This window comes from Chlamydotis macqueenii, chromosome 11 (genome assembly GCF_036417535.1).
Source record: "Chlamydotis macqueenii isolate bChlMac1 chromosome 11, bChlMac1.mat, whole genome shotgun sequence".
In the NCBI taxonomy this organism is placed as follows: Eukaryota; Metazoa; Chordata; class Aves; order Otidiformes; family Otididae; genus Chlamydotis; species Chlamydotis macqueenii.
The window spans coordinates 3,780,322-3,805,305 of record NC_141566.1 but is presented as its reverse complement, the minus strand read 5'-3'; the positions used below and the strand labels follow the sequence as shown (position 1 = coordinate 3,805,305).

The following is a 24,984-nucleotide window of genomic DNA, read 5'->3' as shown; positions in this document are numbered from 1 at the left end:
GGGCCGGTGTCAGTTCCCCAGTTCTCCTTGATCGTTTCCAAATATGTGTCTTCAAGCCACCCCGAACCCTCCTTTCCTTTCTGGGGGATCTGGTTAACGTGAGGCTCCAGGGAGCATTGTCTATATGGAAATCGTTCCTGCGTGTGCCTGCTGGTGCTGGTTGGGCCTGGTTGCTGTGGGGAGGACTGGGGGTGCCGGCTGCCTCTGGCTGGGAGGCACAGGGAGCCTGGTGGGGTGCAGGAAGGGAGAGTGCGAGGCCAGGGGGTCTGCAGGCTCCTCACGATGAGCTGCTGGGGAGCCGGGCTGCTCGCCCGCTGGGCCACGCTGAGTCCATTCCTGTGCCAGATGCACCTTAAGGGATTTCCCCTTCCAGTTGCTTTTCACAGGTTAAACATTTCCCAACTTTTGCCTTGTTATTTTTAATCTGAAGGCTCAGTGGGATGGTCTTGACTCTCTTTGCGTGAGGCACTTCCAGACTCACATGAAGAGAATAACTCGAATGGGCGCCCTTTGAAGCCAGTCGCAGCCTAAAACTCCTCGCGTTGCCAGTGTCGTAATCCACCTGCCTGTCTAACCATTCCTGGGGTAGATCTGATGCCCTGGTTCAAGCTGGGTGAGCCGTTTAAGAGATTGGTAGTGGTGAACAGAATATTAGGAATGGAGATGAGCTCTGTGAACTTCTGCTGAAAGAAGACAGAAGGTTCAGTTAGCCCCCCTCCCCTCGGATCAGAGGCAGAGCTCCCCTTTGCCCTCGTCACTGTCACATCAGGGCAGCATTTACGTTTTCTCTTTTGGCAAACTCTGGGCACACTCTGTCCAGCAGAGACCGTGAGCACTGAGATCATGTGAAAACTTGGTTGCGGCAAAGTCACTGACACTGAGAGAGAGCCTGGCAGGGATGACTTAGTGGTTGCTGGAGCACATACCAACGTTTTTGCTTTTTTTTAAGAAGTAGCTACTCTAACAAAGTATTGTACCCCCAATTGTAAATAGTTTTCTTCACAAAGATGAAACTTGTGGTCTGTATGTCTTCAAGTAATTGTCATTTGAGTGAGAATTGCCAGGATCATACAAAAACTCAGCTTAGGATAAGCCTATCTTGGCTGAGAGAATAAATGTATTGGCTGCTGTGATCTCCGGTATGTGTTTTACATGATCGAGAGGCTGATGAGCTAAACACGGCTACTCCAATGTTCTTCGGTTGAAGGCAGCTGCTTAGCTAGGGATTATAAATATGCTGATGCTGTTTATATTGATCTTAATTTGCCTTTTAAAATTCATGTTTGATATCTAAGAGAGCTGAACACCTTGAATTCCAGAGTGCTTCGATGCCTCAAGCCTGTATGTTTGTAGCTGAGCCTTGCACTTTGGAAGTCTTGCCCGCAGTCTGCTCAATGTACCGTTACGTAGATGTATAGCCATGCCTAAGGGAAGGGATTTGCTTAAGGCTGCTGAAAGATTGTGGAAAAGACCCTGGTCTATCACTGCCACGTGGTTGCACTTCCTCTTCCCGTTCCTTTCCTCTTGCCCTTTTTTGGCCAGCCACAAATGTGATAGCTAGAGTTGTTTAGGAGTTACTCGCCCTCCTTTCTTAACCTGTTACAGAAACTGCAGTCACAAGAGGGAAGATAAAGTGCAAGTTGTTCAGATGGCATAGACTTAGAAATGAAAGTATGGCACAGAAGAAATGAGAAGCAGTGAGATAATGCAGACTGAGAGCTGGTTTGTGAAAAAAAGAAAAAACAACTATTCCATCTGTCATCTTGCTCATTTCCGTCCATGAAGTCTGAAGGTGTGTTGAAAACAATTTAAAAGTTCATGTTCTGAAGCACATGAATTAGGCTCCTGACTTAGATCTGAGGGAGTGAAGTGGCTTACTGGTGGTCCCCCAGTAACCAGTGTGCCTTGGCTAGCATCCAGCTGGTGGGCGAGAGTCTGGCGGTGTGGTTAGTTGCAAAGAGTTTTAATAATGGGCTATAGAGCCCCGTTATCCTTTTGCTTGTGAATGTGCAGAGAAAGGGAAACAATTTTCTTTCATTCTGCTTCCTTTTGAATAACTTCTTCTGAGGTGCCTTCTGCGCGTGACGTGACAAGAATTTGTGGTGGGGAGAGGATGTAACTATCACTTCTCGCTTGGCCGGAGAGGAGAGACCAGCTTTAACCTGGTTAGGTGGTTCTGTAGATCTGCTGCTGCAACATGGTTATGCGATAGCATGGTTAAGTCTAACTCAACTGTACATCATTTGTGTAAACTGAGACTTGCGAAGGCGATAATCACTTCAGAGTCGGTTACACCCAGCTGTGAGCCTGGGGTTTATACCACAGAAACATTTGCCTTAGGACAGGGAAGGCTGCACAGTAGGTAGGAGTAACTAGTAAAATCTTAGCTTTGGATTATATTGTTCATTGTGAAAATGGCAAAATAAGTGAGAGGTGCTTTACCTGTCCTGTAAAGCTGAACTGTACTGTTGAGTGCACAGCAGGCGGTGCTCCAGACTCCGTTGGGAAGGGTGAATCTCTCTGCATCTGCTTTCTGATATACATGTTTGAATTACAGAGATTTCATCTTGGTCTTTAAAAATTACGGCAACAACCCTGTTCCACCTCCCCCAAAACCCCTACCAGCAGCAGCAGCAATGTTACTTGAATGGTGTTGTGTGGATTTCTCTTTTAAACTGAGTTCAGTCTCCAGCAGCCAAGGAAATCTGAATATTGATCTGTATTAGAATGGCATTAAATCCCAAATCCTTAGCTGCCATGATTATTTGTATCTTAGCTGGCTTCAAACTGCATCTCTGGCCAACTGCCATTCCTGAAGGTTATTTTCACAGAGGTTTTGGAGTGGACGCTCATACACTGATACACCTCCAGATTTCATGTTCTCTGATGTTTCTAAACAGATTGTCAGTAGTTGGCAAAACAACTACATGAAAACAGACAGTCGGTGAGGAAAGTATGGGCCCAAAAATACCTTTGGGCATCAATAGATATCACTTTAAATCATCAGACCATAACTATTCTAGTATATGTAAGTACTCCCAGTCTCTCACAATGCTCTCTAAGATTAAGCAAGTACTTTAAAATTGTCCTCCTGGTTGAAGCCTTAGCCCTTCAAATAGAATGAGATGCATTTTGAGATCCTATAGGATTTTTTTTTTTTTCTGATTTTTCTACCCAGTAATCTTTCTTCCAGTGCATCACGTTCTAGAAGGTTTCACTATTGAACCAGTTGTCCGTAGTCACAGGGTCCTGGTCTGTTGAGCGCAGTAGTATCTCCATGAACACATTGAGACTGCGGTGGATGTTCCCCATCCCTCCCATCTCCTGGACCAGTGCTCCTTTTCTGTAAGGTTGTTGTTAGGTTGTATGGAGTTCCTTCATGAAATATTTTCCAATAGGCTCAAGCAGGTTAACGCTCTTTGACCTACACATGGTGATGCATTAAAAATCAGTTAAACACTGATTGAATTTTCAGTAATAATTCTTGTTCTAGTCCTTAATGGCTAATTTATGCAGAGGTTAGCAGAGAGCAATCGTCAAACAGTGTATCTTACATAATAAGACAGAGGATCAGCTGGAAAAACTGACCTGCTGTCTGGCAGTTGGTGTGAACTTGTTATTTTTGTGGAAGCATAAGAACTGCCATGTTAGAGTAGGTCTGAAGGTCACCTACTCTGCTGTTCCAGCCTGATTTGACTCGTCCTAGGTGGCCCCGGGGACAGTGTAAAGACCACACCATAGGAACTTGCTGGCTGGTCCATTTCCCCACATGATAGCTCATTTTTTTTTTGCCTTCAGAGATCACCACGTAGTTTAATATGTTTTTCAGAAGTTTATCACTATAAATTTAAGAACACTTTCCAGCGATGTCAAATCCTACAACAGGCTGCTTAGGGAGGCTGCAGCATCTCCAGTGCTGAAGATTTCTGAGACTAAGAAAGCAAGCAGGACCACCTCTCTTCCTTGCCCGTCTCCCAGCTCTTGCCATCAAAAACATCACTTTCATCCCGTCTGTGGGTGCGTGTGCAGCACAGGGCTGAGCGGGCAGAGCTGAGGCTGTGGCACCGCAGCCTTTCTGCCAGGTTAGGTCCATCTGGGCAGCACTCCTGCGGGAAGGGTCAGCATGGAGACGTCCTGGGAGCCACCTTGCTGGGATTCTCTGCTGGGCTACGTCCATATGCATTTCTAATCCCTTCTTGAACCTTCTTAGCTTCTTGGTCTGGATGAATGCCTGGTTGATGAGTTCTAGGTTTTAGTTATCTGTGTTGTAGGCAGAGAACATGTCTTAGTTGCTTTAATCTGCTCAGTTCACAGTGGAAGCTATGGTTCTGCAGCCTAATAAAGCACAGATGCAAGGGCGCGCTGCAGCGAGCCAGAGAAACGTGTTTCTTTCATGGTGATACTGGGAAGATTTAAGAGAAGCTAAGCAAACCATGGGAGGGGTTACCATTTCCCTCTTTCAGGATACTGAGGTAGTTTTACAAATATTTTAAGGTATGAGATAGAGCAGTAGGAAAAGATACGCATAGAAAACCCAGTCATAATTCCGTTGAACTCAATAGGAGTTTTTGCCCTTCGGTTTTGCTCCACACCTAACCTTTCGTCTGTCTCATCAATCCTTCCATTGCACAAGGGCGTCATCAAAGTTTGATTAGCCCTTGCAAGGGAAACAGTTTATTGCTGAGAAACAATGAATCAAATCCTTCAGGTTAAATTAAAAGTCAGGAAGAGCCCAAAACCAGATAAGGCAGTAAGATTGCTGACTCCTGGAAGAAGCCCTGGACAGTTTGGTGGCCCTGTTGAAGATGTTGGCAGGACAAACTTCTCTGAGAAAGAGGATTGTAAGTACAGGAAGATACCAATTTAGCACAGACATCACAGGACTGTAACCGGCTGATTTGGATTATCCCATTGCCTTGCTGGATTGTCCAGTTAACCTCCCTGCACTTTGCCTGGCCCAGATAGAAAATTATTTTTATTTATCTCTTTGAGATCTTTGTGAAAAGGATGCTAAGTATCGTCCTCGCTCATTGCAAAGACAGCTAGAGGCAAATAATATAAAAGCTCCGTAAGTGCAGCCCATTTTGGCCTGACAGATCTTTAGCTACCGTTTCACTGGAACTCCTTAATCATCGCGAGGACTGAAATGGAATATCCTCCTCTTCCGTACGCAGAAAGGCACTTCAGGCCACTGCTGGTTGTCCACCACAGAGTGCACTGGGAGAGCACGTGCCCGCGACAGATGACATGAGGTTTGTCACAGTGTGGGCTTTCATTTCTGCCATACCACCCGCAAATCACGGCGGCCGTGTGACAAACGGGACAGGAGCCTTATGCCTGCGTTCTGAGGTTTTCCCATGGGGTCACAGAACCTGTCCATTTGAATTTTCAGGTTATTGCTTGTGTTATTCATTCATGAAGGAGGGAGATAAAGAGGTCATTTGGTTTTGCCCCTCTTTAATTTTATCAGGGGAAAAATGATACCTTTAAGAACTGTTTATTTTATTTTTTTTTTTCTCTAACGATGTCTACCACTCATCTCCTCAGCTGTGACTGCAGTATCTTTGGCTCTGAGCCCGCACAGGAAGAATAAGGGAATAATAAGCTGAAGGGCTGTTTTTAGGGGATTTTTGCCTGTTGTTTGTTTTCTCCATGACGCATTTGGTGCTTGTTTCCATGAGAAAACTCCAGGTAACCACAGAACTGAGGAAATTTGAGTATCTTCGGAACTGAGGAGTGAAAGATGAGAAATCTGAGGGAGAGGAGATTTGCAGGCAAGAAACTGTTTATGTTTTTACAGAATGTTCAGCACTTGCCTGCAGTGCTTTAGCTACAGTGTATTTTTTTCTGTAGACCACCCCGATTTGTCTGCTTAGCAGAATCTGAGAAGAATAAATTAGATATTAAAGATAATTTAAAAATAATACTTTTGTGGACATCATGCCAACTCTATGGCTATAAATATCCAGCATAAATGCAGTGTGATATCCTTACATAGTGCTTTACTGTAATGTTTGTGTTTGTCTTCTTCCCTTCTCTCATTCTCACTCTGTGATGAGTGTGAGAAGTCTTAGCACTGACAGGAGGAGATGACACTTCCCCTGCAGCAAGTGTTACCACCTCTCTGCATCTGCTCGCCTTCTGGAACCACTTACAAGGAGACACCTGCAACACTGGAAAGTTCTTTCCCTGAAGGTAGTGTCAAGAAACACTGCTAGATTTACATTTTCTCTGTTAAACAATGCTGAGTGTTGAACAGTGGGTCTTTTCAGTGGGCTACCTTCCAGTGGCAAAGATGCAAATTCTCATTTGGTATCATTTTTAGAACTTCCATTCCCAGGAGTAACTGATTGGAAGGAAGTTGAGTGAAAACTGAAATTCTTGAAGCTCAGCAGTTCTGAAAAATAAGGCCTGAGCAGCTCTGCTTCAGATTACATAGGGAACCAGCTTTCAGTCCCTGTCCCTGGTGTTTTTTCGTATTTCATCTGTCAATCACAAAATCCTCAGCCTTCCTCTGAACTTCTCATCCAAGAAGGGACACTCAAATTCAGTGGAGTCCAGCGATCCTGTGAAAAACAATAAACATCCTCCAGTTTATTCAAAAGCTTTCCACAATTCCAAAATGTTTCTAGAGAACTCATCATTTTCAAGCAGTTCTTTTAGAAGGAAATGTGCTGAACCAGATACAGAAATCGTATGGCTTCTTGAATTTTCCAGTCAAGCTCAAGAACTATTGGTATTTATTCAAGTAAGATGATGAGATGACTTATTTTCAGTTGGCAATTAGTACGTTGGCTTTAGGGAATGAAAACTGTGTTGCATGAGAAGCAAGAACAGCAACATCAACAAAAGATTTTCGTCTGTTCCTTGTGCCAGTTTGTGTTGTGTGTAAATCTGTAATTCTCAGCTGCCTCCCCATCACCCATGTCTGGAATCTGGGGTGTGCCTGTGGTATGGCGTGACTTGCCTTTGCGAGCTCTTCGTCAGGCTTGTTTCAGAGAACAGCTAAGGAAACTAAGGGCTTGTTTAGCTTGCCGAGATCCGTTCTAGTGAATCCATGGCACTGTCATCCATAGGGTTTTGCACTTTTGACTTGGAATGAGGTTAACCATCTATTTGAAACTCTGCAGATTTTTAATATCAGTCTTCACTTCAGACATTCCCATCATGGGGATCTCAAGAGGGATCCAAGCAGTGAAGCCATGATTGCCATTTTCTGGAATAAGCGCAGTGATAAGGAAGAGGTACATGGGCGCATGATATCCACGTGGATTGGTTTAGCTCCTCTTCGTAATCCCTTGGGTTTGGGAGGGGAAGTTACACCTCCTTTTTTTCTTTGTCTTTGTTGAATGGAGAAAAAAAAAAAGAGCTCTGCCTTTCTGTGCCTTTCTTGCAGAGAGCTTGTAAGGTAGTAGGCTATCTCTCAATTAATGCGCTTCCTGTTTTTTGATAAACTGACTTCTTCTCCTAGGTTTTCCAGATTTGATTTGACTGATGTGTGTGATGACTGGAGTTGAAACATTCTCTTGATGCTTAATAATCAGCCAGGAAACAAACTCGGCTTAGCATCCCTCTCCAAGGGGCACAAAGGGTGAACTACAAAAGGACTGCGAAGTCGTATTTTCAGAAATCAGAAATTAATTATTAATTAATTAATTCTGAACTCTGAATTAACTCAGCCAAGAAGACAGACATCTAAACACACAAAGCTCTGTTCATTATTAAGACACCAACACACATTCTGTGAAACACCTTATTTAAAGCGGAACTTACCTATGTTTACTAGAAAAGGCAAAATATCTCGTGAGAGATTGCATGTGATATCCTGAGTCTTGATCTGAACTTCTCTCTGGAGAGTCCTTGGCTGCTTTTCACTTAACTCTGAGGTTGAAATTAGGAATGGAGTGAGTTTTGCCATTTTGGAGATCAGGACAGTCTTATTTTTGAATCCAGGTAAGCATGTGGATTTCATGCTATATTTAAAGAATTCGAGGTGCAGCTTCCAGTTTTCTCTTTGTAATTTGTTCTGATTCCCAACGAGAGTCAGGTTTGATATCAATGGATACAGCATTTGTGCTTACAACCAATTACAGCTGCAATTGATTGCACACAAATGAGAAGCAATTTAAGAAAAAAAAAAAAAAGTCTCATTTTAAGAACTCAAAGTCATCTGTCCGGAAGTGTTTTAATGTGTACGAGCAAGGACTGTTCATGTCCTTTTGTTGTGTGTCCAAAGTTTGAATAAGGTGCTTACAGAGTGCAATTTGTTAGGAGATGGATTTCTTTATTGCTTGCCTTGCTTGTGAAATACGTTTTATGTAACGAAGCACGGATTACCTAAATTAGAAAACCACAACAATGCTGTTGTCTCATTTGGTAGGAGGCAGAGATTGTGTGGACGACCGAAAGCTTGCTTAAAGGCAATCTGTGACCCCTCCGTACCATTCTTATGCTAATGTGAGAATGGGTATCCTGGGCACCATCTGCTGTCCCTCAGGTCCCGGCCTTGGGCGTTCAAAATCGCTTTGCTTTATTAATGCTAGGCCATCCAGAACAGCAGCGGTGCATTCGTTATAGTCTATGAAATCAGAAGTTCCAATTGGAAGCGTGCGGAGATAATTGTCACTTTTAATAATAAGCTCAAACGTGATAGCTACCACTTTTTCTAACCTCTTAGGCAAAGATGCCGTCTTTCAAGCTGTACTTACCTTCAGCAAATCCAACAAAGGCCTCTCTGGCTTTTCAGGGAGATGGGTTTTACTTCCTTGAAGGTCATTTCATTACATACAGGATGGATTTATTGGCTGGTTCTGCGTTTTAACTTTTGTAAATGCCCCCTAGAGAAACAGAGGAGTGTCTTGATATAAATCAAAATTAATAAATAGGACATACGATGTGATTATTTTTAGAGGGGCTAAAGCGATAGGGTATCAAATATCCTCAACTAGTCTAATTAAGCTTGTTGAGGTTTAAAGGACACCAGGCATCAGGTTTGCCTAGGCTTATTGGCAGAACAAATGGCTACAATCTCAGTTGTAAGTATCTTAATAAACTCTCCTCTAACGATGATTCTGTCTGTGCTTATTAGCTATATAGTTCTTTTGGTGTCCGTGGCTCTAATTAGAAAGCAATGCCTCCTTCTGTTCAAGCATCTGAGTACTTAGATTGCTCATTATCAAGTACCCATGAGATACAAGTCAGGATAGTTCAACTGGTAACCAGCAAGCTACGTCCATCTGACCGGCTGCCCTGGGTCTGTGGTCTCAAAAGACGCAGAGCACATGAAGATCCTACTTCATCCTTGTCACGGCGCGGGGCAGCTCCTGAGCTGACACCCAGTCTCCAGCCTTCTGTAGAAAACAGCATCTTGGCTTCCATTTCACGGGTGAGTGAAGTGAGGCATGGGTCACACTGTGCCTTGGGTCCCCCGGCCTGAATGGCTGCTGGGAGCGTCAAGGCTGTGCCAGATTCAGCCCCACACGGCTCCCAGGAGGGCTAGAAGGGGAACTGGAGATGTTAGGAGTGTGGGGAAACAATGAGGTGATGGCAAAGCAATGGGACAGGCAGTGGTCTCAGCTGATTCAAGCTTTTTTGGTGTCCTGGTGAAAGAGCATTTTATAGTGGAATGGAAGAGGAACAGGTTGCCCAAGGCTGTTGGGTGATCCCCTGAGAGTGTAATTTCAAGTTTGTGAGTCTCACTCTCCTGATTTCTCCATTTCAACATGATGTGCATGCAGAATTTATTTACGATGACCTCTGTGATGAAAAACATTAGCCAATGAACCAATCCTCTCCAGTTACCTAAGCAAGCAACACAGAGCCAACAGAGAAAATAGCTTTCAGTAGCTGCTTTTGTCCCCTCCCTTGCCTCCAGAGCTTTCTGGTGTTACTTTCAGTTATGGGTGAGGGAGACAAGCACTCCAGGGCCAGGGAAAATGAGAGTTAATTACGCTGTGGAAGGGGATTGTTGCACAACGCTGGTTCTTTCCCATCCCTGTCTCAAGTGCTTGACAGTGCAACAGGGCGAACAGAGGTGTTCTTCATACCATCCTTCGCTTGTTCTGGAAGCACTGGAAGTACAAAGCCGGACCTCTTTCCCTTAAATGAGGAGAAGGCTTCTCTTTGGTCTCAGAATTCGTTTAAGTTATGGCAAGGTCAAGTGAAATTCAGCAGAGGCGGATCTAATATTACATACATATTTTAGAAAAGAGAATAATATTTTAACAGCATGTGTATGTACTCCTTAAAGTTCTAGATGAATCTGTATTTCAAAAAATCTTTTAAAAAGTAGTTTTTGCTTTGGTCTCCTTGCTGTAAAAACTAAGAGGAAGTCCCTGAGACGTGCATAGCGGAGAAAATACTTGTATCTGGAGGACTAAGTCGAACAGTGGGATATGAAAGATTGTTGTAGAAATCACTCTAGATAATATTCACCTTTGGATCCATCTCCCTTGCTTCCTGGGATTACTTAGGTGTCACTTCTGCATCTGGCACATGGAAAAGAGTCCTTGTTTAAGAAGCTGTGTCTTAATGGAGTGCTGGTGTAAAACAGAGGTGAAGAAAGAGGAGATGTGGCATTCTACAAAATAATGAGGGGGAAGCTGACAAGAATGTCCCCTTTGGCTCTTCTGAACTGAGGTGCTGAACTCTGAGATCTGAGTACATAAGACACTCTTACAGATTGCTCATTACTCTTCAGTTTCTCAGCGATTGAGAATGATCAACTTCTTGTAAGGCAGGGCACCTACTGACAGGAGATACGTTGTCAAGCTGTTAGCAGGGTCTGCCGCTCCACTGCTGCGCTGCCAGCTGCCCATGTTGAAGTCGTTGAGCATGTACATGCGCCTGCTTATAAGTCTGGCCCTACAGACGCATACGCAGAGCTAGTGCAAGCACTGAAGCAGGGGTTGGAGGTTCAGGGTCCCTCATCTGTCAGGGCAATTTCATCTCACATCAGGGACTAGTATTTGAATCTGTTACATCTCAGCTCAGTACAATCATCACTGGGTTTGCACGTCCTGATTGGAAAGACTCCCATTTAAGTGTGGATGATGCTTCAGAATGATTCTGCTACTTTAAAACACTGGAATAGGTTTGTTTTCAACTCTTTGTAGGAGGCACTGAAATACTGAAAGCTCGAAAGTTCCATGAAGCAAAATAGTTGTCTTCTTATTAGATCTTGTATGCACTACCGTCAGCTCACACACAGCTGGGACTGAAGAGCATCTTCAGGGGGTGTTTATATAAATGCACAGCAGAGAGAACTTAAATTCTTGTTACCATCTGAGATGCAGATCTCCAGTGCTTAACCAAAAAGTTCTGCGCTGCCCGCACCTTGCTGATGCCTGTACGCACAGGTAAGTATAGCAATACATGGTGTGAAGCAGTAAACCATTCAAGTTCTGGTGTTCCTCATTGGTCTTCTCTCACCAGATATTGTACTGACAGGCTTGATTGAACACTTTTGAAATATGTTTTAAGTTTCTTCCCTTGGAATAAGATGTGCCACTCCATTGGAAGACAATTGACAGTAACAACTAGGTTCTGATGAGGGAGGGAAATCAGAAACGGCCAGAAGCAGCTATTGTTAGAAACGAAGAGTTGGTGCCTGCACACGTCAGTGCCGTGTTCCTTATGTTTTTCATTGTTGGCTGGATAGGAAAAACAGTCCCGTTAGCATGCTGGTGCTTACATGAGGCACAGGGCTATCTGTCAAAATCTATTGAGGTGCTTCGAGAAGTTGTGAAATAACATTTCTGCAAAGGACGCAGAAGCTCTTGGAGAGACTGCAGGGGTGCTAGACCACCTTTCAAGCCTTTATCACAGCCTGGCAGCCTCCATCTTCAAGAAGGCCACATTTATACATGTACAACAGCAAGGGAAAGTTTGTGTCCAAAGAAGTTAAAAATAAATTGTGAAGAGAGATACATTCAGAGGTGGCAGGACTGCAATGGGCAAGTCTTGATTCTTCTGTGCAAGGCTCTTTAGAGTGACAGCTTTAGTTAGGGACAGTGTAATTGTTTGCTTTTGGAATGCCTCATATTGTTTCCTTCAAGCTGAGTAAACTTAACTTACTGCCACAGCATATTTCATTTGTTCCCTTGTCGGCAGCTACTGGATGTCTTCTATTCTCGTTGTTACGGGAAGGACAGTTGGGAAGGCCAGAGGACAAGGATGGCTCGCCGAGACACTGGATGATGACAGTGGCTCAGCTTTGGTCTTGGTTGTCTTTGTGTCTCTGACTTGATCTAAACTGAGCCAGGTCCTTGGTCCCTAGGTAGGTGTTTTAAGATGCTGAGATACCAGTGTTACACAAGTATTTTGGAAAACATCCTCCCATTCATGCACAATCACGGTTCTTTTCTAAGCAGAAAGAGAAGTTTTAGGAAGGAAAGAAAGCTGAATAAAACAATAACAGCAAAGGAGATAGGAAGAGCAAGACCGGTGTTTTCCTGCTGCTGGTTCTCTTCATCTCCCGGTGCTGCTGGGACACCTCCCGCTTACGGGCCCACACTACACGCGCTCAACAAGAGCCCTTTCTCAGCTCCGTGTGTGCGCAAGGCAACTGATTTGCAAGGCCTTTGAACTGGTAGATCAAAATGCTTGCAGCTCTGCGTACGCTTCCTCAGGAGAAAGGAATGTTTTCTCATTCCTGTCTCACTTCATATTTCACAGCTTCAGTTTGTCTTGTTTTCCCCTGCCTAAGGCCCAGCAAGTGCTGCAATGCACAAGGGTTTAAAGGATTATTTATTTTAGGGCATTGATGCCTTCTTTGAAAGGCTATGTCTGTTTAGTTTGTTTTACCAGGGTCTCTTATTAGAGAAGCACGGGGAGTTTGCAGGGAGAAAAGGGAGGCAGTAAGTATGCATATCCCTTCCAAATATGTGTTATATAAAGATAGGCCTCTGGAATTATCTTACGTGGGGTGGATTGTGATGGTCTTTGCTCCTGCATTCATTTTTGTTTCGCACTGGCTGTGCATCCCACTTTCTCCACCTCACTGTAACTCCATCTCTGACTGCACTGACAGCTGAAGGTCCTTAAGTTACCCAACACAGGTGAAAGTGGGAGGAAAATTAACTCCTATTAACTTCAGTAGCAACATGATTGGTCTGCACCATCTCCAGCCAAAACTGATTCTGGTTATAATGCAGGAAGCGAAGCATGGGCAAACAGCTACCAAGTCCTGGTCCCCTGCATCATCATGGCACTGGTATGTTGGCTGCTTGACTTCTAAGAAAACTTCTTGGAAAAGGAGGTAGGTTTATACCTTGGAAGAAGAACTGGGAAACAGCCATGATGGCTCTTGAAAGCTTTCAGCCTGGTAACTTGTTGAGTGTCTCAGTCATCTTGTATTCCAGGGTGGTCTGGCAGCACCAAATCTTATCGTTTGGTCAGGCTGCTGCTGAGCAGTGCCATCTCACTGATGTTGATATGCTGCCAGCAAAGAGTGCAAGGGTGTGGATTGCCCTGTTAAATGAGGTGTTACTTTTGAATCATAAGGGAGAAGGTGGAAGTGTGCTCTTCCTGCTGGCTTGGGATTCTGAGATGATGGACTCCTTTTTTCATGGCAAGCTTTCATTTGATTATTTCCACTAATAGGTGTGTCATCTTGCCATCCCCCTTCTCCCAGTGAAGAATTCAACAGTGGAAATCAAAGAATTGAAAGGCTGAAATGTATAAAGATATGTTAAAAACTCTTTCTCTGTGGAATCATTTGCATTTTTTAATTCAAGGAGGAACCTGCAAGTCTGTCCATAGTGTGTCACTTAACAGCCTCTCTGATGTCTGGTGGGCTTCTACCAGCTTAGGCCAGTCTGCCCTGCTGTATGTGGGAGTGCTGGAGGAGTAGGTTGGTTTAGACATGCTGTGCAACATGATAATTACAATTAATGTTTTGCTCCCTCATCTCCCACCCTTAAAGTGAATAAGATACAAAGCCAGGTCTTGCATCAAGCCTTCCCCAGAGCTTTGGAAATCTTGGGATCAAAAAAGAGCCAGACTTCAGGCTGCTTGATTATCCCATCTCGAACCTGGGGGGACACTGATGGGTTTAGTAGAGCCCCTCGCGCAGCCCAAGGGCACAGTCTCCTGTGGTATCTCAGGCTGTGTGAAGTGAGGGTGACAATTCCAGCAGTGTAAGAGGCTTCTTCTGAAATCTGTTTTGTATTGATCTGTCAGTCCAAGCGCAAATGTGCTTGATTATTGAATGTAGGTGTCCCCTTTGTGACAATTGGGAGAGACTGGGTGACAGACTAAATCCCAACCAACAGCACCCACAAGGGAAGAAAACATTTCCAGTACCCTTTTTGTTGTGAAAAAACCTGTATGAGAAAACATGCTTCTAATGGGGATGTGCACTGTTTTTCACTTCCATGGGTTATCACCAATCTGATGAGGTTGTATATTTTTCTGAAAATATATGGGAAGATTTTCCATTTTCCTTTAGAAGCCAGTTTCCAGTTTTCCTTGCTGTGAAGGGAAAAAGAAGGAAGGCTCAACAAATACATATTTGCAAAAGGCAGAAACACCATAAGGCAAATAAAACATATAATATCTAAAACCATCTTGTTTTCTAAGCCAATCTCATTATTTTTTAGAATCTGAGTAATGATTTTTGAATGCCCGGGTTGGCTTTGGAGACAAGAGACGTGATTTTCACAAGCGCTAAGTACTTTACTCCAGCTGTCACACCTATAAAAGTCACCCATTAAAATCATGCCTGGGGTCCGGCAGTCAGACGGGCACGGTTGGGGGGTGGAGAGAAGAAATACGGGTGGCGCGGCCGATACAGAGCTCCGCTGTACCGGCGATGTGTTGGATAAGTGTGAGCTGTGTAAGCAACGGTGTCTTCTCTGAGGCAGAAACAAGAAATAACAGTAGAGGCTTCTTCACATAGTTTTTTGGTCTCTTAGCATGTAAAATTTTAATGTAAAAATATTATGAACTAGTTATGAAATCAGCATGGCTGAGTTTAACATCTAAGGAACAAATTAGGTTAAAGGGAGGGGGAAGTAGAGAAAAACACATGATGGCGAAGAGAAGCCAGAAAGGATCTTTCTCCAAGGAGTATCCTAAAGTAAAATGATGCAAACTGGGAATTTTGTCTTCATTTGGAAAAAGGGGTGTGTGGATACTGGTGCAAAGCCTACCTCACAGTGTTATTTTATTCCAAATTTTGCTGTTTTGAGGTTTTCCTTAAGGCCTTTGGATTCAGGGGATACTCTCCGCATCCCTTAAGGGATGCCATTTCCTATGTTCCACATCCATGGATGAGTGAGTGGAAATCTGAGCTGGCTGCATGTTAAAGAGGAACCTTCCCCGTCCTCAACCCCAAGATTGCTGTTTGTTTGTGTGTATTTATTTTGAGGCCTGACTCTTGATTTTATTTTTTTTTTTCAAGTGCTAGGGATTAGTGGTATTCCAGCTTTTACCCCAAGGTCACGGATTTCACCTGGTTGTACGCTTCCCAGTGAAGTTTACCTCATTTAGCAATCTGTGTTGGGACCTCAGTGCTCCATCTCTGCTGGGCTTTAATCTAAGGGTAACAATTTCCCTGTAAACGTACTTTTTGGACGTCTTGCAGTGAAGGCAGGCTTTCTTGAAAGTTCAGGTTCAAGGCCAGCAAACTACCAGAAATAACAGAAGCTCTGAGAGCTTTGAGTGTTTTGTAGTTTTAAAATAACCTAAAACTTCATAACAGGAATGAAAGGGGAGAAACTGCCTGACAAAACTTTGGGAATCTGTTTGTTTGGGTTTTTTTCACAGGTAAGTGTGGCATGAAGCATGTGAATCTGTTTGAGTTATTGGCAACAAATTAGTAAGTCGCATACTCAGTCTTTACTTTGAGATACCTTTTATATTTAAAATATGCTATAAAAGAAATGTGGGTTTTTTTTCCAGTAGTTTCTCTGGGGTTTGCAGGTCTTTTGATGGGGAAGGAGGATGACTTGGCTTTTGAGCGAAATGATGGAAAGTTTATGTATGTAAATAGCAGTAAAGAAAGGAGAGTCCTCAACATGAGTGCATGATAGATATTCTACCTGCTCATTTTTCCAATAAACATAGACACATCAAAGACAAAAGTCCCTCTATGAACAGTGCTATGAACAAATGTTCCCAACAGAGTACTTGGAATGAGCTCCTTTCATTCCACAGTTCTACTTGTGCTTTGCAGTGAAATGAGCTGGTATTTCCACCTCTGTCCTGTTTCAGGAGGCCTTTCTCTGCTGAGGATCTTCCTGCATGTGCAAAATCCCTCTCCCTGCAAGTAAAAAGAGAGCTCACTTTTGTACAATCTAGTGGGAGCTGGCAGATGAAGCTGGGTATCCACAGAAAGAAAAGTATTCCTTTTTTTCTGTATAAAGGGGCTTATTTTCTGTATAAAGGGACTTAAAGTGGGTTAATTAACAGCAACCCCATTTAAAGGGATGGCTTATGTGCCTGCTTGAGGGAGGGGAAGGTGGGGTCTCGCATGTGTTGGTGGAAATCTCTCTTTCAGTGTGTCTGCAGCCCGGTGCTGGGCTGAGCAGGCGGGGAAGCCTGACAAATCAAGCAGCTGTTTGCCCTGCAATGAGCCAGCTGGTTCCAGATCCAGGCTGTGCCGGGGACTCCCTTGCCTATTCAAAACCAGGGCATATTTGCTCCTTTAATTAGTGTTCCCCTGCTCCTTGGAATATGGGTCTGTGATGGGGGCTGTTAACAGATCAAGAAAGACTTCCTGCCTTGCCAGCCCCTCTCTGAGGGGGAGAGGAGGACAGCTGGGGGACCACTCGCTGCAGGGAGGGTTGAGTGTGGCTAAGGCTGTGTGCCGGGATGGGATGGAGGGAAGCTGCTCCTGCTCATCGCAGACAGGGTTTGTGTCAAACCAGCACTGTGCTTCTTGAGCTGAACTACAGCAATGTTTAAACTTCAGGGAGGATTCTGGCATGGTTGCGGTTTGGAGATGTGGCCTTTAGGACTTAACTTTTCCTTGGGCCCATCTCTCATCAGATGCATGGAGGAGGCTAAAAAATACAATGGTCTGGGTGGTTATGTCTGCGGTGTGAGGATCCAGCCTGTGTGATCCCAGCAGAGATCCCACACAGATGTGCCCTCCACCAGCTCCAGGAGCCAGAGAGAAACCTCCTGTAAGCTCCTGTTCAATGATGGGCTTGGGCTGAACTCTGATTCAGTTGTCTTCTGCCCCTGCAGGTCCCAGCCTTTTCCTGACAAGGTAACACAGTCCTAGCCTTGCTGATAAGCCCTGGGCACTTCAGAGCACAATGAAGGAATTTACCTGATGCTCCCAATCTCCACAGGGGATATTGCCTCTCGGTGCCTTTTATCAGTGACTCCTGGCGATACAATCGGGGAGCTGCTCGTATTGAAGTATTATTAGTAACACCGAGAGCTGTCACATCACTTTGGGTGGATTTTTTCTCTCTTCTGTCATATTGTGCAGGAGAGGCAAGGCAAATACTGCATTTCCAGGGAAACAAAAGGTATTAAACTTGCAATAAAGTTGATTTTTTTTAATGAACAATGATAAATTAGCAAGCTGCTGAGTGGGGTCATTTGTTCTATGGAAGCAAAGCATCGATCTCCTCAAGATTCACTTTTTTCTTCCTCATTTCAGCAGTATAATTGGGAATGGACCTACAAACCTTCCTTTGTTTGTAGGAATGGTGTTAAGAAAAATCCAAAGCAGAAGAAAATGGAAATTGGCATGTAGTATCTCAGAAGAGTGAGACAAATTAACAACAGTTTGCTAATTTTTCATACTGTTATTGCCTGCTTTTAAAGCTTGCAGAGAAATAGCGAAGCAAGTCTGAATAATCTCATTAGAAAACCTGATCGGTCCTTTCCTTCTCTATTTTACCTTGAGAGTGAAAGGGGAAATTCAAACTGAAAAATGAGCCATGGGTAACAGCTGAGAGACCTTATTGCATACAAAGCAATGGGCTAGACAATAAGAATTACGTGCCAAGAAGTGTCTTCAAGGAAAACACACGGTATGGTTTGAAGAAATAGAAAAATTTTACCAGTGCTAACAGCTTTGGCAGCTCTGCACCAAAGCCAATGTGGAGGGCAGTCGGTTGTGAGGCTTTTGGGCTGTGGTATCTGCTCTTTGAGAAGATCCCCTTTTGCACAGAATAACTCTGTGTGATCACAGGTGACAAAGGTGTCAGAGGGGAGCAGGATGGGGCTGTTTATCTGCCCAGAAATTTCAGAGCTGCTTGGAAGTGGCACTGAAGTAAGCAAGAGCATGGCAGATCATCTTCCTCTGTGCTGCATTAGCTGCTGAAAATGAATTGTATGTGTTGTTTAATTAAGTTTCCAAGCTGTGTAATAGCATGTTTTCTGGAGGGGTACTTTAACGGCACCACAAAGTGTTCTTGGGGAAATTAAAAAGACATTACTTGGAAAGGTAGCTGCTCTGAGCCACACAGGGACTTTTGGGAAATGGCTGGGACGTCTCAGGCAGAAAGACACGTCTTTGTTATCAGGAGGATAGTCCATGCTCCTGGGCATCCACTGAGAGAAGGAAAGATCTGCCATTCGCAGGAGAACCTTATAATGTGGCTTTTGGTGGGGAGTTCAGCCCCCAGCCCTCCAGAGGGCAAGTCTGGGAAGTTCACAAGACTCAGCTGCTCCGAGATCCGATGACAGTCCTGCCCATGCCCTCAGGGAAACTCATATATGTGCTGCCTTGTGGAGCTGAACCCAGCAAACCCAGTGAGATGATTCCCGCTGCTCTTGGTAGCTTTGGAATGGGCCTGTAAATATGGCTTTGTTCCCATATTTAGGGCTTTTAGGCACAGCAAAGTGGGGTGGAGACTATAAAATGTCAGTCATATATCCCGTGCCTCCCTCCTTCCCATCTTTGTTTTCTTCCCATTTAATTTTCATTCCCCATTGTGCAGGGCCTTGTTTTCTGGCCACTTGACCTTCTGCAAACCCACACCGCTTAGTGGTGTGACGTTCCCAGACTGACTCCTTGGGGTTGTGGACTCTCTTCACTGGTGGCAGCAGGAGAACTACCGAGGTGGCCTGAGCCCAAACAACTCTCACACGTAGATGCTAGCATAGTGTTTGGGGCCTGAATTTGGATGTGAATTTGCCTGTGCAAAAAGCCCTTGGGTCAGACCTTTGAGGATGGAAACCATAGCCTGCTCCTAGAGCCAGAGGGGCTTTGGCTGAGGCCCTTGGTGCTTTGGATCAGCCCAGGGATGGGGTGTGAAGCTCCAGGAGAGGCTGGCAGTTGGTGCTGGGGCAAATTAAACCTTATTTCTTTCTGCTTGGCCATCTGGAGGCTGTCCTGTAGCAGAGGCAGGAAAAGCAGAGGTCATCCTTCACTCCCCTTCCAGGAAAGAGGGACATGAGGAGAGGTGAGATGTGTGAACAGCTGAAGCGATGAGGGCTGGGTTGGTCTTGCTGCATTACAAACAAATGCTCCTTGGAAATCTTGCTTTTGGTTTACATTTCCATCTGTCCCTTTTGGATGCTTCATGTGACAAAGCTTTTGATTTCGTACCTTCTCCTCTGTGGGTGCTGGAGGGAGGTTTCCCGCATGAGGCCGCTTTGCTTAGGTGCACCTGGGAGATGCTCCAGCGGCTGGGCTGGGCTCTGCCTCTTGCTGATGGGCAAACAGGGCAGGACCTGCGCATGGGGGTGAGTGTGGAAACTGAACGCGTGCCCTGATACGGCACAAATCACAGGGTGTCTCCATACCGAGGAAGGGACCCCGCAAGCAGAAAGTGCTGATTGTGTTTTGCTGCTGTGTGTTCCCCCTTGTGCCAGGTGAATCCCTGCTCCGGGCTGTCCTTCAGCAGGTATGGTCCTGTTCTCCGGCTGCTGCCTTGCTGGCAGAGGGGCAGTTGCAGGACCTGCACCTCCTCGGAGTGCCCGTTTGTTGCTGAAGTGTTCAGGGTTTTAGAAATTACTTTCTGATTCTGTAGCTCGCCAATTCCCCTAGTGCCAACAGCTCTCCCCCTCCTTCCCTGCCGGCTCAGTGTTTCTTTGATGAAAGCAAGCAGCACGTGCATTCGGCGTGCTGGTGGAAGGGAATTTCCTAACTGAAGGTGAACGGTCGGGGCGTGTGGGCTCCTTTTAGGATGGTGAACATGTTTGTAATAAAACTGTTTCTGTGTAGATCAAGACTTTTTGATCTAAAAGTTCAAGCTGCCTTTTGGCTTCCATAATGGCTCCCTCAGTTGTTTGAAGATCTTGACTTGGTTACAAAGTCTGGTAGAACATGTGTGCGCCGCGGTCCAGAGCAGAACTTACTGGTCATTCAGCTGCTGTTCACAGACTCGGGGAGGACCGTTAACGCGCTTGCAGTATTTTCACCGTATGTGGGTGATCTCGCTGGTTGATTCTCTGTCCGGAGAAGGACAGGGATGTTTTGCAGTTTTTTAGCCCCATGATTTTCCCAAGATAAACTGGAACAGCTCTCTGGAGTGGAGTGCACTGGACAGGTGTTCGGTGTATGACACAGGGGACTGCAGTGGCAATGGCACACCAGGCGCCTTTAATAGTGCATGTCAAACTGCTCTGCTTATAAAAAGCAGAGTTAAGATTATTTATTACCCCCCCAAAGGATTTTAGTAGAAAGTTATGCTTAACTGAAAGAAAATACTTTTCTATTCCTTCATAGAGAGATGGAAAGGAATCAAACCTCTAGTTTTGTTTCAGAAACAAATATTTCATTTTGTGTTTGAATTTTTTTCTTTGGATTTTCTTGAATGCTCCTTTCTACCACCTCCAGCATTTTTAAACTCCTGATGCAGTTGCATGAATGAAGTTTAGGGTTTCTTAGGGATATGTTCTTCTACATTTTCCTTTCCCCACTCTTTGAGGAGGGGGACAAAAAAAAACCCAAAAAACTTGTGTAAAGTTTCCAAAGAAAAATGGAGGACAAAAAGGTAGCAGTCAAATTTTGCCACTCTAACTTTGCCAAAATCAGAGAGGCTTGGAAAGGCAGAAAATACAAAGGGGAGACAATAAAGAAGAAAAGAAATTTCTTTAGTCCTATTTTTGCATTGAGGCGTATAAAAGAGAAGAACCTTTGAAAAATTTTAATTACAGAAATCTTCACTTCCATTCCTCTCCCTCCTCCTGTGTCCCCGTGTGCTTTTCATATGTTTTATATTTGGGATGCTTTCAGGGAGGAAAGCTGGAAGAGGAGAGTGGGCCGTGAGTTTTGGCAGACTCTAAGGAGAAGCACCTTGGGTGGCTTTGTCTCCTGGTAGAGCGGCTTGCTGCGTGCTTTTTGCGTTGGCTCCTCCCGTGTCTGGCAGCGCTGAGGGGAAGCAGAGCATCCAGGCCGGTGATGCCATCGGGAAACACGCTGTTTGGATTTAATCTGGATGCGGGACCCGACTGTCAAACGGTGGTTAACCAGAGCTAAAGAGAGGATTGCAGGCATAGTTGAGCCAAAGGAGAAGCAATGTGAATCTAATTTGACTGGATTGCTAATCACAAGGAATATTTTTCAAACTCTGAGTCATTACAGGGTGGAAGGGTGTAGAAGTTGGGTGAAGAGTTTCTATAAGAAGAAAAGTCCCTGCTGCTCGGGGCTGTTTGTTCACTGTCGTAAGGAGATGTGGGAAGGGTTCAAGATGCAACTGGATGGTCTGATGCCAAAGAGATGGTCTAAATGTTCAACTTGGTGGAAGATCTGTGGAAATGAATTTTTCTTTCTTAATGCTGTGGTGAGACAACCACCATTTGGAGTCTGAAAGCACTCCTGCAAAATCTTGCTTTATTTTGTGATACAATCTACACCCCAGACTGTGAAGGATTTCCTTATAATATGGTAGGTGAGCAAGAAGAGATTTGTCCTCTCTTTTGGGACTCTCCTGGGCCTTTACAAACAACAGCAGGAAAGCACTACCGGGAACAGGGGTTCCATTTTGAGCTCCTTGCTTGGTATTTTTCAGTTTAGTACCCGTGTGTTGTGAAAAGTAAGCTTAGCCTAGATAGGGAGAACAAGAAATAGGCTGATGTAGGTTCTGTCCCATCTCTTTCCCACAGGCTTTGCCTGACGCATACTGGGCTGTGACTGGAGCAAGCCGAACAACTCTTAGAGAACTCTTATTTAAGAAGGGAGTTCTCCATTCTCTTTGTTTTTCCTGTTTCTGTAGGAAGAGTGGTTTCTCCTTAATTTTATTTTGTTTTGGAAATGTGGTGGAGCTATACCTTGTGACAAATCCTTACAGATTTGGAATCTGAACTGTATTGCATCCAATAAAGCTCAACTTTTTTTTTTGAGCAGGGTTAATTTCATGATCTGACTGTGACTGTGCAGTTGTTTTGCTGCTGTGTAATTTGGATGGTTACAGTTACTGTCATGTGTGGCTTTGATCCGTGAGAGGCTATTTTTTTGTTTGATCCTACTGATTTCAGGGAAGGGAACTCACGTTGCCAGCTTCTTCTTGTACCGAAAGCTGCGGAAGCAATGTCCAAATAGATGGGCTAAGCAAATTCCTTAGGCCTAGCAACAGTTTGTTTCACTCTGTTAATTGGATGAGAATTACTTCTGAAATGAGTTCTGCAGGGAAATGCTCATCTCTGCAGATGTGACTCTTACCCGCTGATGCTCTTACAATCTGGTTTTAGTAAACATGTAGTTTTCTAGTTTCAGCAAACTGATTATTTTTTTTTGCGGGGGGGACGAGCAATGTCATTTCCTGGGAGATGTAAGCAAGGCGGAGGTGAAAGAAACATCAGGCCAGTCCAAGCGACTGTACTGGTGTGGACGTCTGTGTGCAGGTTTTGTTCTGCTGTGGATTACTGAAACCAGGGCCTGGATTCTGCATTGCTCTCGTGATACCAGTTCTGCTGGCGTCTACTTTGGTTTGTGGTGATTTACTATGTGGTGCATTTGTAAGCAGGATACGCCAAAATTAGAACCATTTATCTGTGTGCCTTTTTCATCCCTCAAATGTATCGCTTTCAGCTACAATAGGGCCTTGATCAAAACCAGTTCTGACTTTTGCCCTTTTCTGGTAAGAAGGGTAAAAGAACAGGGCAAATCTTTGCTTTTTCCTATCCTTTATCTTGTTTTGGTTGTGGTTTTTGTGGGATGGCTTTGTTTTGCAGATAGGAATTTCAAAGTTGGGTTTTTTTTCAGTCCCAGGAACTGGCAGGACGGTCCCAGGCAGATCTGACCTTGTGATGGACGCGGCTGCAGAAAGCTGTTCCGTTGCTGCGTAGCTGACTCGGGTGCACGGCCAGCCCGTGCAGGCACAGGGCTGTGGGTGATGAAGAAAGAGGTGGAGTTATTTTATCCTTCTGAACAAAACCAAAAAAGTGTGAGCAGACAAAGCAGAGGTGGTACTTATGCCACGGAGAGGGAAGGTGTTGCGGTAACTTGTCACCCTCTTTGGTTGCACTGCATGTGAGTGCATCGTGGAAGTCAGCCTTGTCAGGGGCTCCATGCGCACCTCGCTGGCTTACAGTGTATTCAGACTGACAGGGTTTGCCCAGTTTATAAGACTCATTGGAGGAGGAAGGTGGATGCATTTTGCTAGCAGAGCATTTTAGACACCTCTGTGATCCTCAGCCATGCTCTTAAAACTTAAAGTAAATTCTTATTTAATACAGGGCCTCCTTTTCCTGTCTTGTGAGTAAGCACAGAGCTGATGGAGAGGACACCCAGCTCTCTTGGACTCCAAGGCTGGCTTGTCATTTCCCACAGATGTAAGGGTTGCACCCTTAAGACCCAAAAGCAGCCTCTTGCTTCTCCTGACCTCCTGTGCCATAAGCAGCTTCCTGGTGGACCTGTGAGCCACCCACCCAGCCAGTTCCTCAGGGGAGAAGGTGGCCATAAACAGAGGAGATGAGATGTCAGCAGTCGTGTTTTCAGATGAGTCCCACTGGGATGCACCCCTGGCCAGCCAGGAATGAGCCCCAGTAGCTCCAAGGGGCAGAAGATGGTGAGCTCCTCAGGGAAGGCTCTTTTTATGGGATGTAGAAGAACACGATAGTGGATCAAACTTCTGCTCTTGGACACTGCTGCTGGACAGACAGTAAAATGTTCTATTTTGCTTCTTGTGCTTAGGAAAAAGGGAGGTAAATAGCTGCTGCTTTGGAGGGGCATGATGGAGTGGAGGAGACTCCTGCAACTTCACCCAATCTAAAGTTGACATGACAGCAACAATAATTTGACCCTAAATTCTGGGAGTAAAATTCCCAAAGACTCCAAGTGGGTTATCTGTCTGCAGTGGAGATGACCTCAATAGATTTGTCCAGACACTTCCAGAGTTTCTCTTTCCCTGGCTAGGCCATGCACAGTACTTCACTTGGCTGTTCACAGCTGACTAAATCCTTGGAAGAATGAGTCACTCCTAAATAAAAGGTGACAACGGATATGCAGACAGCAAGAAGTCAGAGTGAGATAATGAATATTAGGGAAAGGCTGAGCTAAATAGGGAATGAGCAGTGCAAACTTGCAGCCTTTGTAAATAGCACTGCACTGAAAGGATGGGTTTTATTTAGAATTTAGTTCCCAGGGAGAACTTAGATTTCCTGACCTGTAAGTTTGTCTGTGGACCTGTCTTGCCTTGCCAGCTCTTAAAAGAGGAACAGGTTGACACAGGTTAGTATTCAGCGGGGAGATTCCCAAGACAGCATCCCTCTCCGTATTGATTTATGATGCGGCATTAATGACTGATGAAATGATGCTCTTCCCTCTCGGTCAGCCTTGCTGGACTGTGAAGCAGAAGAAAGCCGGTGGGATGCAGCTACTACTCGCAGGCTCTCGGTGTTACATCTTGCGTGGAGAAATCCCCCGCTGGCTTATGGCTAAGCAGAGCAATTTGTGTCCTGGCCACTGTAACGGGTCACCAGTGGCTAGTTTTCATTATGGAGGTGACTGTACTTCAGCGGAGGCGTAAGTCACCCTGGAGTGAGTTTTACACGTTGGTTTGGGGTGGACACTGGCACAAGGTTATTGCCTAAGGCAGAGATTTGCAAAGTGCTAAAGGGAGTTAATTGTCC

At 44.8% G+C, this 24,984-nt stretch overlaps 1 protein-coding gene across 1 annotated transcript in view; it reads left to right on the top strand.

The window, feature by feature from the left end:
* PAK3 (p21 (RAC1) activated kinase 3) overlaps positions 1-24,984 on the top strand; it is a 124,219-nt gene that overhangs the window by 234 nt on the left and 99,001 nt on the right. The window lies entirely within an intron of this gene.